At 38.0% G+C, this 17,319-nt stretch overlaps 1 protein-coding gene across 6 annotated transcripts in view; it reads right to left on the bottom strand.

The window, feature by feature from the left end:
* The window catches only part of LOC138743446 (vesicle transport protein SEC20-like), a 193,073-nt gene that overhangs the window by 72,483 nt on the left and 103,271 nt on the right, over positions 1–17,319 (bottom strand). For 4 of the 6 annotated variants that reach the window (XR_011344897.1, XR_011344899.1, XR_011344896.1 and 1 more), the window contains exons 16-17: positions 12,645–12,874; positions 12,399–12,530 (exon numbers count right to left, since the gene is read on the bottom strand). The gene's annotated coding sequence lies outside the window, so the exon portion shown is untranslated. Of the gene's footprint in view, positions 1–12,393; positions 12,534–12,644; positions 12,875–17,319 lie in introns of those variants that run through there. The other 2 variants (XR_011344900.1, XR_011344901.1) reach the window with 2 other exon arrangements.

Raw genomic sequence — 17,319 nt, 5'->3', positions numbered from 1 at the left:
CAATCCTCTAATTTCCCACTCCGCTTCGTTATCTTATAATTACTCCCTTTGGACTTGATAATGCACTTGATTTCCTTAGTTAGCCAGGGCTGCCATTTGCATCTCCTAGAGCCTTTCCTCCACTTTGGAATAAATTTGTTCTGAATCCTGTGAAAAATGTCCATAAAAACCTGCCATTTTTCCCCAGTTGTCCTCCCAGCTAGTGTATCTTCCCATTTTATTTTGGATAGCTCCTCCCTCATAGCTGCAAAATTCCCTTTATTTAACTGAAGTACAGATGCTTCCGACTTCCTTTCCATTTCACTTTCTAATTGCAGCTTAAAAGTAACCATACCATGGTCACTATTCCCTAATGGCTCCCCTACATCAAGGTCACTTATTAAGTCTGCGTCGCTGCACAGCACCCAGTCCAGAATCGACTTCCCCCTGGTAGGTTCCTCCACTAGCTGTTCCAAGAAAGTATCTCGTAGACATTCTATAAACACGCTCTCTTGTATTCCTGCCCCCGTCTGATTATCCCAGTCCACCTTCATGTTGAAGTCCCCCATAACTACCGTATTGCTACCACTTTGACATGCCACTCTTAATTCCTGATTTATACTACTACCGATATCTGAGCTACTTTTCGGAGGCCTGTAAATGACCCCCATTATATTCCTCTTGCTCTTGCAATTTCTTAATTCAATCCAAACAGACTCTACCTCACCTGTTTCAATGTCCTTCCTTTCAAACGCCTGAATCTCATTTCTTACCAACAGAGCTACCCCACCTCCTCTTCTTAACTTTCTGTCATTTCTAAAGGACGTGTACCCTGGAACATTTATTTCCCAATCCTGCCCTTCCCGCAGCCATGTCTCCGTTATTCCGACAATGTCATAACCTCCCATCGCCATTTGCGCCTCAAGCTCATCCATTTTATTCCTTACACTCCTTGCATTCATACACAATACCTTGATGCCATACCTCCTTTCTCCCTCCACCTTGGTTCTTGGTGCATTCGTTCTTATTCTCCTATCACTTTTAGCTCCCTTATTCCTTATTGTTTCACCGTCTATCGGAACCACCCCTATATTCTCTCTCCTATCTACTTCCCTATCAGTCCTGTTCCCTTCCCCCTGCCAAATTAGTTTAAATCAGCTCCAACAGCTTTATTAAACCTAACTGCCAGTATATTGGCCCCCTTCGCATTTAGGTGTAAACCATCCCTCCTGTATAGGTCCCGTCTTCCCCAGAAGAGATCCCAATGGTCAATGAACCTGAATCCCTGCACTCTGCACCATTCCCTCAGCCACACGTTTAACCTCTTGATTTTATTATTCTTGCCCCCACCCTCGCACAGTACAGGAAGCAGCCCCGAGATTACAATCCTGGAGGTCCTGCTTCTCAACCTCCTTCCGAGCTCACGGTAGTCTCTCTTCAGGATCTCCTCCTTCAATCTATCTACGTCATTTGTGCCCATGTGTATCAGGACCTCTGGCCGGTCTCCTTCCCCCCCCCCCAGGATACTCTGAACCCTATCCGAGACGTCACGTACCCTGGCTCCTGGGAGGCAACACACCATACGGGAACACTTGTCAGGTTCGCAGAATCTTCTGTCCGTTCCCCTAACGATGGAGTCCCCAATGACCACCTTGTTCCCCTTCTTCTCCTTCCGTACCACTGTCTCCTTAGGCGCTACCTCTGGCAGGTTATCTCCCCCTACTTCATCCAATACTGTATATTCGTTGCTAAGATCTGTAGCCACTGGGGTGCTCTCCACAGAGCTAGCAACTTTTGCCCCACTCCTGACAGTAGTCCACTTTCCTGACCTCCCCAATCCAGGGGTAAGCACTTCCCTGAGTGTTGAATCAATAAATTCCTCGCTCTCTCTGATTAGCCTCAGATCATCTAGCTGCATCTCCATTTCTTTAATTTTTTTCCTAAATGCTTGTGTCTCATTACATCCCCTGCAGGTATGTCCTGTGGAAATGTTTATGGTCTTGTCACCAACCTCCTCACACTCTCTGATGAGCCTAAGGTCGAAACGTACCAGGGGTGTAGATTAATTGAGTGCAAATTGGGCAGGACGGACTCGTGGGCCAAAATGGCCTGTTTCTGTGCTGAATGTCTAAAATAATACATACAGAAAAATTATTTATAAAGATACATAAGATAAATCTGTCAAAATTTTTCTTTTATGAATGAAAATAATAAATTCAACTGAGCAGTAAAAACAGTTGCTTCAGACTCACTTTCAAAAGGTAGTATTTGATTCAAATTGTGAGGAACTACAACGGAACAAAATGTTCACTGAATAAATTCAGTGGCAAAGTAATTAACCGAAGGGTGAAAGTATATGTAAATTGTTTAAAGTGTTAAGTCAGAAGGAGCCCAGGTAAATTCACTGATCTGAAGTTTTATATTTATTTTAGGATAAACCACATTTCACAGCTATAGAAACTGACAGAGAAAGGAAAATTAAATGATTTTCTTATTTGGATTCAGTGCAAGAGATTCAGCTCAATCCCATGTCCAAGGTAGACAGAATTAAAGTCTGGTGCAAGGTGATAAGGAAGTTTGCCCACCAGTGAATGAAATTTCCATTCAGCAAACATCATCTGGCAATGCTATTAAGAGTTTCTTTCCCTTGGGTTCATCTTCCTCGTCCTCCCCTCCCACATATCCTGAGATAGTGTGATATCGAAGCAAACCTGTTTCAATACAAAAACGCCAAGAGCCTTGATTCTGGGTGGACATTAGGCCAACTGCAATAGGGTTACTGATTTCTTTGGCTGTCTGTGGGCAATTTTAAAATCTTAGTACTGTGGTTCAATAATATTGTTCAAAGATTTGCATGGCATCTCTTCAAACACTTAAAATAGTTTCCCAGGGAGAACTTGAGTCTTGTCAACTAAAAATCACACACTGTAGCCAGTGGTATCAAACCAGGATTACTATGGTTTCTACCCCCAGATGAAGAATTGGATGCTTTATGCTCATTTACCACTCCATTTTGAGCCAGATCTGTGCGAGATCTTGGGTATATCACAGAGAGCTTCACATTTGGTATCAAACATGGCCTCAGCTCAACTAACACAGGGAGCTTGTGATAAGGAGATTTCCTTTGATAAGATACAATGGCCTGTGATAGTTTGAGGACTCTTGGATGTATCTTCATCTTTTTGCATGGGTAAAGAATAAGAACTATTGCACAAAGGCTTTGCTTCCGCTGCAAAAAAAAAGGCAGGTTCTGCATGCAATTCGAAATGGATCCACGGGGAGTTGGGAAAAAAATCAAAAGTAAAGATCTGAAAATGTCACCTTTAACTCAGTGAGGAGCACTCCTCGGTCATTTAGTAAATTTGGGGCAAATATTCAGCCTCCCCAGAGGAAGAAATCATCTTTCACCTGGAAAATGATACCAAAGTCATCCAACTAGACAAACGGACTTTGAAAATCCTTGTTGTTATTCAAATGCAAGTAGGAATTTTTTTTTAACTTTCTTAATGGTGGAAAGAATTTACTGGTCATTTCGTGTGCTGTGGTGTGTGGGTGAAATGATGAGAATAAATCTAACGACCTAAGAAAAGTAAATCCAGTTCAGATTAACTGTAGCACTCGGTGATGTTTCAGAGGGAGTCGTTTCTGCTTCCATGTTACTCACAATGTTAGAAAAACATCACTGCTCCCTCAGTGTCACTGAGTTTACATCCTGGAACACTTTTTAAAAAAAACTTCATTTAGTCGTTCAAAAAACAAATAGTACATAACATATACAACAATTAACCCTAAACATGAATGATATTTTAAAAAAAGAAAAGAAAAGACTCCCCCCCTGTAGCCAACTCTCCTAAGGAGAGTCATAAAGAAAGAAAAAAAAGAAAAAATATTAAAAAAAATTAAGCTTACATAATAAGATCTAATCAATTTAAATTGAAATGTAAATATTCTGAATATAACAACCACTTATTAATAAAAAAACTATAATTATCACGTGAAACATATGTAATTTTTTCCATTATTAAACAATACTTCAACTCATTATGCCATCTATTAATATCAATCATATTTGTATCTTTCCACATACTAGCAATACATTTTTTCGCTACAGATAAAGCTAAATATACAAAAGCAAGTTGAAACTTATCTAATCCCAAACCTTTCAAAGGTTGCAAACTACCCAATAAAAACACTGTCGGATCTAAAAGTATTTTAATCTTATACAAGTATTCTAAAAACAATTGAATTTTCTTCCAAAAAGATTGTATATGTATACATGACCAAACAGCATGAAAAAAAGTTCCAACAGAATTACCACATCTAAAACACAAATCTGATTCATGAAAACCATACTTTTTAAATTTTTCAGGTGTTAAGTATAATTAATGTAAAAAAAATATATAGTTAATCATTGCATAATGTGCATTTATCAATCTACTTACACTATCATCACAAATATCTAACCAATCATCCTTGGAAAAAATAAAACCAGTATCAGCTTCCCATTTACTTTTAGACCTATCCCAACCCTTTTTATCCATACCATCCTGTAATATTTGATACATAGATGAAATATACCCCTTCTCCGGTACCTTCATAAGAAAAATCTCAAATTTAGTCATTTCAGGTAAAATCATATCTCTACCAAATGTACGTTTTACCAAAGATCGAATTTGGTAATAGAGAAACAAAGAATTCTTATCAATACCAAAACTGTCCCTCATCTGATTAAAAGATAAAAATTTACCCTCTTTAAAACAATCTCCCAAATTTTTCACACCTTTAAATCTCCAATGCAATAAACTTCGATTATGTATTGAAAAAGAAATAAGTTGATTATTATACAATGGAGTCAAAGCTGATAATTCACCCCTAGAGCCTATCTTTTTATTTTTCTTAATCCATAGCTTCATTAAATGTTTTAGTATAGGCACATTATATTCCTGTAACAAATTTATATTCCATCTAAACAAAAATTGATGTATTTCAAATTCAGAAATATTTGCCATCTCAATTTTGGCCCAACTAGGAGGCCGTTCCAAATCCATCACTGAACTAATAAATTTAAGTTGGGCTGCTTCATAATAATTTTGAAAATGTGGTAAACATAATCCCCCTAACTCATATTTCCAAGTTAATTTATTCAAAGCTACTCTCGAAAATTTACCTCTCCATAAAAATTCCCTAACCATTTTATTCAAATCTCAAAAAAAAATATTATCAAGTAAATACGGAATAGATTGAAACAAATATTGCATACGTGGAAAAATATTCATCTTAATTGTATTTATCCTACCCAATAAATTAATAGGTAAATCTTTCCATTTAATCAAATCAGTTTTAATTTTTTTATGAACGGAACATAATTTAATTTATTTAAAGATTGATAATCAACATTCAGAATTATACCCAAATATTTAATTCAATAAGTCCATTTCAAATTAATAATATTCTTATAAACTGAATAATCTCCTTCACTTACCAGTAATATTTCACTTTTTTCCCAATTAACTTTATATCCAGAAAGACATCCATATTGTATTAAACTATTACAAGTGCAAAAGTGACTGAGCTGGGTTTATTAAATACACCAATACATCATCAGCAAATAAATTAATTTTATACTCCTCATCTAAAACTTTCATACCTTGTATCTGTGTATTTTGTCTTATCAGCTGTGCTAAAGGATCAATCACTAACGCAAACAAAGCTGGTGATAAAGGACAACCTTGACGAGTTGATCGAGTCAATTTAAAAGGTTCTGAAATCAAGCCATTCTTCAATACTCTAGCTACCGGTTTACTATATAAAGCCTTAATCCAACCAATAAATAAAGGACCAAACTTAAATTTCTCCAGAACTTTAAACAAAAAATTCCATTCAACTCTATCAAATGCTTTTTCTGCATCTAAAGATATCACCATTGGGTGATCTGAAGATTGTCGAAATCTATTAATCAAACTAATCACGCACAGAATATTATCTGAAGCATATCTATTCTTTATAAAACCTGTTTGATCCATATGAATCAACTTATGTAAAAATTTAGCCAATCTATTCACTAATATTTTAGCTATTATTTTATAATCTACATTTAACAACAAAATTGGTCTATATGAAGATACTTTCAAAGGATATCTTTCTTTGGGATTACTGTAATTAAAGCACTAGAACAAGACTCAGGTAATTCATAATGTTCTCCAACTTGACGTAATACATCCCCAAACACTGTAGAGAAATCATAAATTTTTTTATAAAATTCAACCGAAAATCCATCATCACCAGGCGATTTACCATTCGGCATTTCCATCATAGCCATTTTAATTTTCGAATCAGTAAATGGTTCCTCTAACTCCTGTATATCTGCATCCTCTAATATCAGTAAATTCAACTGTGATAGAAAAAGATCAATCGATCCAATTTCTTGTTTTTCTTCAGATGTATATAACTTTTTATAAAATGAACAAAATTCATCATTAATCTCACGAGGTTTATAAGTAATAAGACAATTCCGTCTAACAGCATTAATAGTCCTCAAAACCTCTTCTTTCTTTAATTGCCATGCCAATACCTTATGAACTTTCTCTCCCCATTCATAATACCGTTGTTTAGTCCTATTAATCACATATTCAAATTGATAAGATTGCAAAGTATTATATTCCAATTTCAACCTAGATAATTCTATTTTCTGATCTTCTGTAGCATCTTTCTGAAATTCCTTTTCTAACTCAGCAATCTGTTTCTCTAATTCAAGACTCTGATTTAATTGATTCTTTTTTTTATTTTAGAAGTATAACTAATTATTTGTCCTCTCAAATAAGCTTTCATAGCGTCCCATAATACAAACTTACTTTGAACAGAATTAGAATTTTCTTTAAAAAAAAATTAATTTGTTTTTTCAAAAAATCAATAAATTCCATATTTTTTAAGAACATAGTATTAAACCTCCAACAATAGGCCACTTGAATTTTCTCAGAAGTTGCATATGTAAAATATAACAAAGAATGATCTGAAATCACCCTACTTTTATATTCCGCTTGTTGTATCTTCCCTTGTAAATGTGCCGATAGTAAAAAAAAAAGTCAATCCTTGAAAACGATTCATGTCTAAATGAATAAAAGGAGAAATCTTTCTCTGTTGGATTAAGACGTCTCCAAATATCTACTAAATTAAGATCTTTCATCAACACTTGAACCTGAATTGCCATCTTAGATTCCTTAACTTTCTTCGGAGATTTATCTAATAAAGGTTCCAAAACACAATTAAAATCACCACCAACTAAAATATTATCATTAGCCTGACCCAAATATAAAAATGCATCTGAAATAAATATTTCATCATCTACATTTGGGGCATAAATATTAAGTAAAGTCCAAAATTCACTAAAAATCTTACAATTTAAGAATACATCCTGCCTTTTCCTCCATTGATTGTAATTCAAAAGATAATTTTTATGTATCAAAATTGCTACACCTTCAGCCCTAGAATTAAATGAAGAAGAATATACATGCCCAACCCAGTCCCTCTTTAATTTCATACTTTCCTTCAGATTCAAATGTGTTTCTTGTAAAAAAGCAACATCAATTTTCATTTTCTTAATATACGCCAAGGTTCGCTTACGCTTGATCGGACTGTTTAAACCTCGAGCATTAAAAGTAGCAAATCTCAACTTTGACATATCTACTATTGTTATTAAATACCAATAATATCTTTATATGAAAACTCAAATCAACGTATATAGACCCTCCAGTAGGAGAAAAAAAATCACAAATTAAAAGCTAACTAAAATTAAAGTAAAAAAAATAATTAAAAAAAATTCCCCCCTCCAAAAAAAAACTACCAAAAGGTAGTAATCCCTAAACAAAAATTGGGGTGGGTCACCCACTAGTGGCTGATAACTAGTAAAAAACTTAGAGCAAATCTCTCCCTCCCCAGCCAAACAATGAATATCAAAATATCATAATAACAAAAAAAAGAATAAGAATAAGAAAATTCTTCTATTCATCCAAGAGATTCCAAACTCGGAGATCCCATTTCAGAAAAAGTTGGACTCTTTCCATTCCCGTTTTTCCCATTTCTGCCATTTCTTCCATTTCCAGAACAAGCAGATTTTTCTTTAGGAGACAATGTTGGACTACATCTTTGTCCTATTATGTCTGGCAATGGATCAGCAAAAATCATTGCTTCACGATCATTCTCAAAAAACCGAAATTGATGGTCTCCATAAAACACGTTCAACACTGCCGGGTAGCGAAAAGTAGACTTATAACCTTTACGCCACAAAGCTTCTTTAACTGGATTAAATCGACGTCGACATTAAATGACCTCTTGACTCAAGTCAGGATTTAAAAAAAACTCTGCTATTCTGAATCAATAACGGAGTTTGTCGTTGTCTCGCATTTTGCACTGCTAATCGAAGTATTGATTCTCTGTCCAGATAATTCAAACATCGAATTATTATCTGTCTCGGTGGTTGACCAGGTAAAGGTGTTCTTCTTAAAGCTCTATGAGCTCTTTCCAGTATCAAGCCTCCAGAAAAAAATTCTTGCCCTAATATTTGTGGGATCCAGTCTTTAAAAAAACAAAGAGGATCTTGTCCTTCTTTACCTTCTGGCAAACCAATGATTTTCACATTATTCCTTCTACTTTGATTCTCCGAGTAGTCTATTTTCCTCTCTAACTCCTTCTCATGTTCTCCCAATTCTATGACTTACTTTTCAACCTTCAACACTTGCTGTTTACAGTCCAAAAATGCAGTCTGAAATTTTTTAAATTCTTCATAAAATGCTTCCACACGTGCTTTAACTGTATTCAATTCTGAACTTATACTAACATTTATTTGAACCATCTCATTCATTAAAGGTTGAATGACAGCATTTAACTGCATACACTGTAACTCAGAAAAGCTCAGCCCTGCTTTCTCTAATGTAGGTAACTGCAGCTCCTGCTGCAACTCAACAAAAGGCATTTTAAAAGTTTTACTGTGAGTCTGGACTCCCAGCGATGGCACCCCGACTTCCTCAGGGGGTCGTCACTGATCTCCCCCCGCAGCTCGTTGTTTTTTCACAAAATCACGGAGGAAAGCGATATCTTCAGGTTGAAATGCTTCCTGATGCATTTCAAACAATGGAGTCGTCTTCCTGTGTGCTCCCTCCATTAAAATTGAAAGGCTTCCAGAATCGGGATCCACTTCTTGGGAACACACACCTTCTTCCAGAGAACGGGAAATTCCAGCGCTGTCCTTCACTTGGTGAGTAGTAAACATTTTTTTTTCAGCTCCCACAGGCAGTCTTTGTGGTTTAGACATTGAAAAAAATTAAACCTGAAGCTGTAGCAAGTCGTTTAGGCCCCAAATCTTTAGCACTTCGAAAATGTAACTTCTTCTGCACTTGAGGTTTAATCTTGAGGTCGAGATTACACGCCTAGACTCTACGCCATGTTGCCATGCCCCCATCCTGGAACTCTTTGATGAAGAGTACTGTAAGAGTACCTTCAGCACTACTTTTTTCAAGTACACTTAAGAAGACATAATAATTACTGATCTTACCAGCAAAAGCTAAAGTATGAAATTAACTCAAAAGGAACATATCTGCTTGAGAAAGGAGAGAATCAACATTCCAGATGAAACAAAACGGGGCAGCATGGTTGGCGCAGCAGTTATTGCAACACTGTTACAGTACCAGTAATTGGGACTGGGGTTCAAATTCCACGCTGTCTGTAAGGAGTTTGCATATTCTCCCTGTGTCTGCGTGGGTTTTCCCTGGGGGCTCCAGTTTCTCCCACTGTTCGAAATGTACCGGGGTAGGGGGGGTGTGGTAGTTTAATTGGGTGTAAATTGGGAACCACAGACTCATGGCCTGAAATGGCCTGTTACCATGCTGTATGTCTAAATTTAAATTTAATTTAAAATGACTCCTGTCCATGGATTGGGAGCTCATTGAACTACCGTGTAAAAGGCTAAAGGAGTGCGCCACCTCATAAAGTGCCCCTCACACACTTATCAGCCACTTCTTGCCCAATGGCCTAACAAGAAAGAAAGAGCTAGGGCTTTAAAATAAGGGAGGCAGGAAAAACTGGGGATGTGGACAGGCATTAAAAGTTGAAGGGAATGTCATAAAATTGTTAAATAATAACAAAAATATGAAGCATTCACTTTGATAACAGGGAGAACACAACATGTTGAGAAGGAGAAGCAGAGGAGACGAATCCACAGGACAGTGACCATGGCAGTGGACCAGCAGGAGGCCCAGCAGCTGAAGGACCCACACAGACCATGGGCGACTTGCGGAAGGGGCCGGCACAGGGTGCGGGCTGCTGGAGCCGGGCTCATTGGAACCAGGTATTGGAGCCAGGAGTTGAGAGTGTGCTGAGGGCAATGAGAGCTGCCAAAGGGCCTCGGGTGCTGAAGGCTTCCTGAATGTGTCAGAGGTTTGGATCTTGAGCTCAGGTTGCCGATGAATCGAACAGGAGTCTGTGTGGCAGCAGAGGCTGCGGGAGGGCTGGAGGTGAATCTACGGACACTTGGTGATAGTGAAGAGACTCTCGGGTGCTTCTCTTTTTCTCGTACTGTAAGGGGAGCCAGGTGACAATAATGGTGGTGCTTTGCCTTATGGCAGGCAGAAGGCAATTTCATGTAATATTACATGTTGTGACTTATTACATGACAATTAAGAAATTGTGAAGAACAGAAAAACAAAATATTTTTCATATTTTGAAATCTTTGAATAGTTGGATAATGGAGGTTTTCATTCAGGCTGATAAGGCAAAGAAAGTGAACATTTACCTGGTAAAAACAGTTCCAATAATTATTATAAATAGGCTGGAGAACAAAACTAAGAAAGTCTCAATGAAATTTTACTAAGTCTTGATGAGGCAAGTTTAGTACAGTAGTGTGTATAGTTTACATCTTCTAACTAAACAAAAGAGAACTAGAACACAAGAAAAAAGGAGCAGGAGTAGACCACTCGGCCTCTTATGCCTGCATGTCCTTCAATATAATCATGGCTGCTCTACTGATTCTTGGAGATATTTACTTTGCAGCTGGTGAGGTTAAGGTTCTTGAGGCTGCTTCCTTAGAGGAGAGGTCAAAACAGATGAGCATATATTTGCTAGTTTGAAAAAAAAATGAAGCCAAATTTCATTCAAATATGTCCAAGATTCTGGGAGAGATTCACGAGATAGTTCCCTGAGAGGTTCCTTCCTCTGGTTGGAGAATCTAGAACAGGGGTTTCAGTTTGGCCAACAAGGATATGATTGAGGAGAGATTTCTCTGCTCAAAGGGTGGTGAAGCTTTGGAACTTTCGACATCAAAGGGCCTCTGTAGCTCACTCATGGTGTGTATTCCAGGCAGTGAAGCAACAGTGGGATGCACTAAGGAACTGAGGAATAGTGGGCAATGAACAAAAGTGCTGGAGAAATTCAGCAGGCCACACAACATCCATAGGAAGAAATAAAGGTAACCAAAGTTTTGGGTCTGAGCCCTTCAGAGTCAGGAAAGAGGAATTGTGGCGTCAGAAGTGAAACAGGATAATATAAAGAATCATAAGAGCAGACTAGAGGTATCATACAGATGGGTTTCACAGGCTTTTCTAACACATTGATGTGCTGTTGTGCAATGCTTGTCGAAACCTCTCAGCATCAATGAAAATGTTCCATATTACCCCAGAGCCTAAATTCCATTACATCCAAAAAAACGTTGTCTGGAAATTTGGAATGAGCTGATCCCCAAAGTGAAAGAAGCCTGAGACTGTGGTGGCAGATTGGATGCCTGGCAGAAAGACCAGAACACTCGAGAAAGGGTGTAGGCTTGGGGGGGTGGGGGGGGTGGGGGGTAGTGAACAAATACTATTCAGGATCTCACTGGAATTCTAAACAGAAATCTCTTTTATGATTGTACAAGAGCTAATTCTATCAATTTCCCTTCCAACAAACTCCCCTAAAAGGATATAAGTAATGGTCTATCATTTAATAGACTTGCTTCCCTCAGCCTCTCTGCCCACAGGCCACAATTTCTTCGCAACATAAGCACATAGTAAAAATGCGAAAATGCTAGAAGAACTCAGCCAGATTCGCAGTGTCCATAGGAGGTAAAGATATATTATTGACATTTCAGGCCTGAATCCTTCAAGGTAAGGCTTGAAGAAGGGCTCAGGCCCGAAACATCGGTTATATACCTTTACCTCCTAAGGACGCTGCATGACCTGCTGAATTCTTCCAGCATTTCTATGTTGTCACGTCTTCCACTGGCAACAATAGTGCCAAGTGCATACTTCATGATAATTCATTGCTGTACACCCAGTCTGCTTAAACAGCCAGGCAATCGAAAGTCTGATGTCCAGAATGGACAGTCTAATTCAATCTTGTATTGTGTTAAACGCTAGCCATTGAATCTTAGGCCATCAAATTAAAACTGGACTTACCATTTGAGCTCAAGTCCATGATGGGGTTGCAGTGTCAATTGCACGGCAGGTGCTTGTCAGGTTTGCACTTGAGGAGTTTGCTCTGTCGTCAGTACTTCCAAAATTGCTAACTTGTCAGTGTAAATAGATCAGCTGCTACAACACAGCGCATCAGAGACATAAAAAATAAACACCGCAGATAAATAAAGCCTGCACTTGCTGTAAACGCACACAGTATTCCAGTGAAAGTTTACTGACAGCACAGACCTTTTGGCAAAACAGGTAGCAATGAGCTATCTCCAGCTGTATCGACAATGAAGACAAGGTATTCATTTTCTTGGCCTCTTCCTTTCATCTTCACTTCAATGCGGCATGTTGATGGAGTAGAGTGACAGGAGTCAAGTTTACTCTGATCTTCAGGTGTCTCCTGTTTTACTAATCCAATAGTCAGGGTTACATTACATATTGTGAGGTCACCGGTCACCATGGGAATAAAGCTGCAAGTGGAGAATGGAGGGAAATTTAGAATCGGCCTTAACAAAAATCTCTTCCTTCCCGTTGTTTTTGTCCTAAAACTGTGCAGATAATGAAACTTGCCTTTATTTCTTCGAGGTATTTTTGGTTTGAGGGAAGGGGATAGGGTGTGGTGCAATATATCACGCTGGGAATTTTCTCCAGCTATATAAACTTAAATAAGTGGAGCAGTGTGCTTATCATATATCATTTTGTATTCCATCCTAACTAAATACTCGTGCATTTGTTTTCCCCTACCACACTACTTTGAGCTCGATCAGTCTTTTTTCAGACCATTAGAATTGAACAACAAGAGTTTCATCTCTGCATTTCACACTTATTCCGCAGATGTTATTTCAACAATATCAGAACTGATAAATAACGATCTGCAATTCCAAAATACTAACTGTTAGCAATACCAGTACTTTACTTCTCATGATCCATGGAAAGAAAATTGCTTACATGTTTACCAGATCAGCAATGACAAAGTAAATTGATTCCAACTACGCTAAGAATTTAATTATGAAGGGAAATATGGCCTCAGTTTCTGAAATCCCTCAGGAAACCAACTATTTTCAGGACCCTTACAAAAGTGCCAAGAAGTTACCCATCTTGTCAGTGGTAACAGATGAGCACAGATGAGCAGGTGCGGCTGCATACACAGACTTTTCCCAGAGGCTAATGAGATGAAAGGAGGAACCAGTGGCTAGACTTTGAAGGTTAAAACTACAGACATCTTAAAAAAAGGCTACTGTAATAGATGTGCTCTGTTACTTAATATAAAACAGAATTATTATTTATGGCTTTTTGTGCAGCTTCGATGTTTTCGTTAAGGAATATCTTGTACTACAAATTTATATTATTCCTCACTTAAGAAGATCAAGCAACTTAAATTAAACTTTTTGTCGGATCACAGAATGGACAACAGGAAAGAAGCCACTGAGCTGATTGTGCCTGAACCTGCTCTTTGAAAGACCTGTGCAATTAGTCCAACTCCCGACTCTCTCATAGCCCTGGGCTGTTGACTATCTTGAACCATTGCAGTGAATGCCTTCTATTTAAGTCTACACTGCAGCAATATCCCTTAAAAGAATTATTCTGCCAAGGGAATGCCTCGTGGCTTTCTCCAGAATAAAAGTGAACGCACTGACAAGGACATTTGAGGATGCAGAGCTGCACAGTAAATCAGAATGATAAATTTGCTGCAAAGGGAGATTTTGCGCATTTATAAAGGAAATCATTATCCTTCTCATTTTGTTCTCTTCTGCTGTCGTTTCTTTTAAAAATTGCTCAATTAGCAAATTCTGTCAACTCTGAGAATTAGTTTAAAATAATTAACAGGTAAATAAGATAATGAAATGACCTAGAGAACTGAGATGACACAATAGGTGAAGTACCCCAAGTAAACCATTACATAGAGTCACTCCATCACAAGGGACATTGTCAGTCAATAGCTTCACAAAGAAATGTTCTTCCAGCATCTGCAAGTAGTGAAAATCTGACAAGATCATAGAGCCAGGACATTGGGAAACTCAGACCTTGTTTTCTGTTGCTTTAAACATCTTGGGGACAAAAATGAATCCTCGGAGATTTATTGCAGTGCAAGTGCAAGGGCTGCAGGTTTTGAAGAAATATACAAGTCTGCAAGGGGTAGTTCATCTATAATTTTCATTATAATGATTACAACTGAATCTCAGTCATGCAGGATTTTCACCCTTGGCACGGAAGCTGGCTAAGGATTCATACTGAACCACACAGCGCTCTGCAACCTTGAATTATCTTTATGAACTACATTGGCACCACCCTATGTGGATCCATTAAATATTTATTAATTGAGACAGACATTGGAATCATTTTACAACAGTTCAAAAGAATCTACATCTTATACTGCTTACGAAGCTGTGTCTATAAATGGAGACTTTAATCATCATTTATACATCTTCAAACATTGGTATGAATATAATTTAATCCCGTTATTTTATTCTGGTTATGGAGGTGTAATATTTTGGTGTTTAGAAACATACCTGAGGGTTTCAGAAAATAAGCTTCTGTTGCAAATCTCTCCAATGAAGTTCATTGTCATTGCATTCCTTTCTAGGGTTTGAAGGGATAAATTACAGAGGAGTAGCCATTCTAGGCTATACTTTTCTTGAACCAGGTCAAGCATTCAAAACCCAGTGATTTAATAACATTATCTGAATTAACATAGTGTTGCAGCATTCAGGGAGTGCTGTATTATCAGATGTTCTTTCAAATACAGCATTTTAATTTGATCATTTTGGTGGTGGCAGTCTTCGGATTTGCAGAATCTTGGTGACCAATAGTGACTTTCACTTCCTTACTGCTTTAGTGGCAGTCTTGTTTTTTTTTCTAATAACCTCTAATTAGTCAAATAAGAAATGTGTTATTTATACAATTGCTGTTTGTGGGATCCAGCTGGCACAATATACTCTTGAAGAACTAAAGCAACTGTTCTTCAAATGCACATTGTTGCGAGTAAAAATACTTTAGGACATTTTGATGTCATCAATAATACTGTACCCCTTCAGGTTCTTTCCTCCAACAATTGATTTAGGCATTAATATTGACTAAGATAGAGTTTCCAACAACAACAACCAAAGCTCCAGCCATTTTAATTATACATCATAATCAGAAGGAGCCTTAGGCAAAAATTTATCATCAAGAAACATTGAGCTACATTTGGAGATGATGGGCCCAAATCGTTGGCCAAAGAAGTGTCCTAAAGATGAAGTGAGTGAAAGAATATGGAGCCTTAAGGGGCAATTGCAGTTCAGGGCTTTGCAACTGCAACAGTTAATCCTGGAACGGAGACTAGGACTGAAGGCATGCAGATAGCACAAAGGGCCTTAGGGCTGGAAGAGAGTAGCAAGACTCAAGACTAGGGAGGTAAAAACACCTTCAAGTACTTAAAAAGGCATTACTTAACCAGAAGCCAGTGGAACCCAGGAAAAGGGTCGTGGAGTCACTACACAGTGTAGGTAGTGGGATACCACTTGCTGCTTCTGCAGGGACTTTCTTTTTCCCAAAACGGTACTGGAATGTGGGAATTCTTTGCAAGTCTTTGAATGGCATGCAAAAGAAAGCTATTCTCAGCACAGGCGACAATAATAAATAAATCTAAATTAAAGTTAGTAAGCAGAGGGGTGATGAATGAAGAAGGCACGGTGTGATTAAGGATGTGGGCAGCAGGATTTTTTTAGCTGACATCAGGTTTGTGTACAGTAGAATGAGGTGGATTCGTGTGGAATAAGAACAGGTGCCAAAAACACTCAGCAGGCCAATCAGCATCTGCAAAAAGAGAAAGAAAATTAACCTTTCAGGCCTGTGACCCTTTGTCAGAATGGCTAGCCTGGAGAACATGAGATACCAAAGGCATGACTGAGGGCTTAGCAGCAACTGATGTGAGTTGGTTGAGATGACGCAGTCAGGCATGGGGGTGATTGGTCATGGCTGTGAGGTCAAGTATAACAGCAAAATTGTGAACAGTCTGGTTCAGCTTCGACCCATTTGAGAACTGGAGTCAGTCGCTTGAGTTTGTGATGGGGAAAACTTCTGATCATCTTGTTTTGGATGCCAAACAAACTGAGAATTCATTGGGAACAGATGATAGCAAAACTATGAGGTAACACTGGGTGGCATCAGCATAAATCTAAGTATTAGGGCAGAAAAGATTTGCATGATATGTGCATAAAAATAATAATTCATCATGAAACCAATTTTGATTATTCTAAAGAGACAGAAATCCAGATGGAAACTTACCCTGGATGCCTGCCAATAGCTTATCTAATTAGTAAAGACGGAGGATATTAGCTCCCTCTCAACCACAGAATCACGCACGGCTCCTTGTCAGGTGAAGACGAGGTAAATTTATGAAAAGGTACATCAGATGGTGCAAAGGTGCAGGCAATCTACTGCAATGACTCCCTCCAGTGCAATCCTCTCAATCAACATTTTAAACTATAATACTGAAGTGACAGTTGATGAAGTAGAATAAGACGATGTGGTCAAACAATAATCATGGCTTTTATTAGCAGAAACTCCTGGTACAATAATGAAAGACAATAGGTGCATACACAGTTATAACCAAGGGGAGTGTCCTTAACAGTAAAGAATATGCACAGCCAATGTTAGTACAGCAATGCTCGCCAGAGGGGAGACAGGCAGCTTGGCAGACATTCACCACAAATACATAAAGCCACACAGAATTAGCATGTTAGGCTGGTTGATATAGACAGGTTAGGGAACAAATATAAAGTGTTGTGGAAAGATTTTGCAGACAAGAGAATTTTCAACCAGATATTTTACAAGCTATAGTTTTTAACTAATCTGTGGCCTTGATTTTGTTGATACTCTGCTTCTATTCCTGCCAACTGAAAAACATGTACTTGTCAGAGCTGACTGAATTCCA

Source organism: Narcine bancroftii, chromosome 9, assembly GCF_036971445.1.
Source record: "Narcine bancroftii isolate sNarBan1 chromosome 9, sNarBan1.hap1, whole genome shotgun sequence".
NCBI lineage: Eukaryota > Metazoa > Chordata > Chondrichthyes > Torpediniformes > Narcinidae > Narcine > Narcine bancroftii.
This window is presented reverse-complemented; position numbering and strand designations above follow the sequence as displayed.